A 3,184-nucleotide genomic window follows, 5' to 3' on the forward strand; every position below is an offset into this window, starting at 1 on the left:
CCAAGCTTCTAAGGAGCGGAGCATATTTCATCTCTGCTCCCCATCCCAGTCCCTGCAGGACCCATGCCGTCTGTGGCTTCCGACAAACTGGCAGTTTCAATCGCAGCCACGCCGCCTCTGCCGGCACCGCCTTTGAAGATGTCATGGGAGAACGGGGCTTTCTGTGAAGCCCAAGTTTCAAGAAAATAGGCTATTCCCTGCCCCTGTTCAGAGACGAGCTCTTTAAAGCCTTCAGAAACTCCACCAAACCATCATCTCTCCCCTTCCCGAGAGCACTGACGTCCCGCCGCACGGTGACTGCTCTCACCTGCCTGGTTTTGTGCTTCAGCAGAGGAAGAGAACGGTTGTGGGGAGGCTCAAGAGCCTGTAGGAGCACTTAAATAAACCTTTCCCTGTTTTCTTCCTATTTAAATGAATAAGAAGAAAACAAAAAGAGAACTTATTTCCTTTTTTCTGACAACATATTTAAAGCAATCGCAGTATTTTCTGCAAAGCAGAAGCTCCAGCATCCCCCAGGGCCTCCTCCTGCCTGCTGAGGCAAACCCTGGGCAAACCCTGGGACGGTCCATGCTGGGCTATACAGGGATTTTCCCATGTGCTGACCAGGCAGGTTGGGCAGGAGGTGAGAAACTCTCGCAGGAGCTGCCCCAACCCACAGCCAGCCCTGGCAAGGGGCATCTCCTGCAGCACCCACGCTGCCCCCGCACCTCAGGGGGATAAGGCACTTCTCCCGGTTTCATCCCGGTCTCCTAGCAGCACCAAACCTCTTTTGATTTTTTATATATTTTTTTAAAAAGAACAGTAAAAGAAATTATTTACAAAGCTCATTAGGATGAAAATTTAAGTAGGTGTTTGCTGTCGGAGTCTTCTTTGGGGAGATCACACAAACCTCCGAGTGTCGGTGGCTCGTGTGAAACTGCTCATCCACACACCCCACGCTGCATGATTTGTCTCTTTCCTGATGACTCAAAAATACCCAATACTTTCCTATTGCAGAAAGCTTTTGTTGCACTAATTAACTTTTAATGAGAGGGAGCCAGCTGATGGGATTGCTTTCGCAGCTCTGGCCCATGGCTGTGGGTGCAGGCTGGGTGCAGGCAGCCAGCCCGTGGGGCAGCTCCCTGGGTGTAAGCTGACCAGGGAGATGCTCCAGTCTGACTCAAATATTTATAATGGGAAAAGAAGGGAGTTTTACTGAATCCAAATGAAGGAGGCTTTGCATCAAACTTGCTAAAGAAAGCGAATGCAAATTTTGTTAGAAAATTTGCTATTCATTAATATTTTTTTGCTCTTCATTAATTTTTTCATGGATGCATATATGACATTGGTGAGTAAAGGGTGTTTAATATGATTTAATGAAGTTGCACGAGAGACAATAATCACCCCAAGTTCTTGAGAAGATGACAGCAGTGCCAGGGTTCCTGGGCTCTGTTTTCCCATAAGGGCAAGCACAGCTGTTTGGTGTGCCCTACAAGGGCAAAGGTGCCACTTCCTTCAAACCCCTTTATTTTCCCACTTCCACGTCAGTTCAGTGCCCAGAGCCCTGAAAATATTTGCACGAAGGTCTCAGCAGCGGAAAAAACTTTAGCAAAGGGCTGTGGTTAAAGGCTACTGAAGCTTTACTGAAATAATCCCCTGTCCTCGGCAGCCCAGGGGGGCTCTGCGGTGATGTAACAAGGAAAGCAAGCAGGAAAACTTCCTGAATACCGGGGATGTCCCATAACTGAAGTGGGGTCTATATTCACTATATATTCACAACATTCACGGGGGTTCAATATTCACTAATATTGAATTTCACTGCGCTGTGGCTTGTGGAGATTTGAAACCGGGTAAGAAAACAGTGGGAAAAATACCTGATAGTGTGAGAGACTGATCAGCATCGCTGTGCAGAGAAAAACATCTAAAAACTCATCCAAAACATAGGCTTTTGGCAGAACTGATGGTTTTGTTCTATTGGCACAGACTGGTTTGGGGAGTTTATAATTTTCTTTTTATTTTTTTTGCTTTTAATCAAGACATCATACCTTGTGCTTCTTTCCCCGGACCAGCTTCACTTGCTGGGGGGTGCTGCATCCCCTGCATCCCGTGGCCGGTGTCACAGCAAACTCATAGGTTTAGGACGGCGGCTGCTGGAGACGGGCTTGGAGCTGGTATTTGGAGCTACTCAGTATTCAGTGGCACAACTTACTTAATGCACATGGATTTAATTCATTTCTGATTGATGCCATAATTACAAAATTTGTTTAAAGCTGTTATATTATCTCCTTATTTGACACAATATGGCACAATTTTGTTATAGTATTGAAAACCAAATAAGACAACTGCAGTTGGTAGCATTTCAAAGAAATATTCCCTTTAAGATGAAATCAATCCTGTTTCAAGTTTATTCCCTTGCTTTATGATTGAGGCTCTAGGGGTGTATTTTGCTGAAAAATGTCTTTTTGATTTTTCAGAAATTCTTTAGATTAATATGCAGCTGTCATTGCAAGGCAAATCCAGACCCGCTTTCATGTGCCTCCTCTCTCCCCAGGCTGCGGCGAGTGCCTACCCCTGCCGGGGACGCAGCCGCTGTGCCGGCACCCCAGCCGCTGTGCCGGCAGGCAGCACCAGGAGCGGCCGCCCTGGCCCCCACTCTCCTCTCACCCTCTGTGCCCAGCTCTCCCCCGGTTCATGCTCGCCACCCATTTTTAAAGCAGGCTTAAAGTGCGACCCAGTAAAAATATAAAGAGAGTTTTGGTCCTTTGCGTTTCCCTTGACGTCCCTTTTGAAAAGTTGTTTGACTTGCAGATCATGTCGAATAAACTTTCTAAGGGGATATTTTCGAGTAAATAGACACTGAAGGCCGTAAGTGAAGTTTAAATATTTGTATCTATATTTAACCACTTATCCTTTCAGCAGTGTCAATCAGCGTGGCTGGGAGGACACATCCACCTCCCTGTTTGTTTAAACCGTCTCCCGTGCACGGACCCGCCCGCCTGGGCTGCAGTGATGGCAGGGATGAAAAGCAAGCGTAGCTCCGACATGGGGCTGTGTGCTCTTCTCCAGCTGTGCATTAGCATGATGTCCAGCAGCACCCGCAGGTGGTTCATGTTGATGGCGCACGTGCCCTCTTGCTGCTGCTCTCGCAGCGCCGGCAGCAGCATCCATTGCCTGTCACTGGTGAGTGGGGAAGGGTTTGTGCAGC

This window comes from Pygoscelis adeliae, unplaced genomic scaffold (assembly GCF_000699105.1).
Source record: "Pygoscelis adeliae isolate BGI_AS28 unplaced genomic scaffold, ASM69910v1 Scaffold241, whole genome shotgun sequence".
NCBI lineage: Eukaryota > Metazoa > Chordata > Aves > Sphenisciformes > Spheniscidae > Pygoscelis > Pygoscelis adeliae.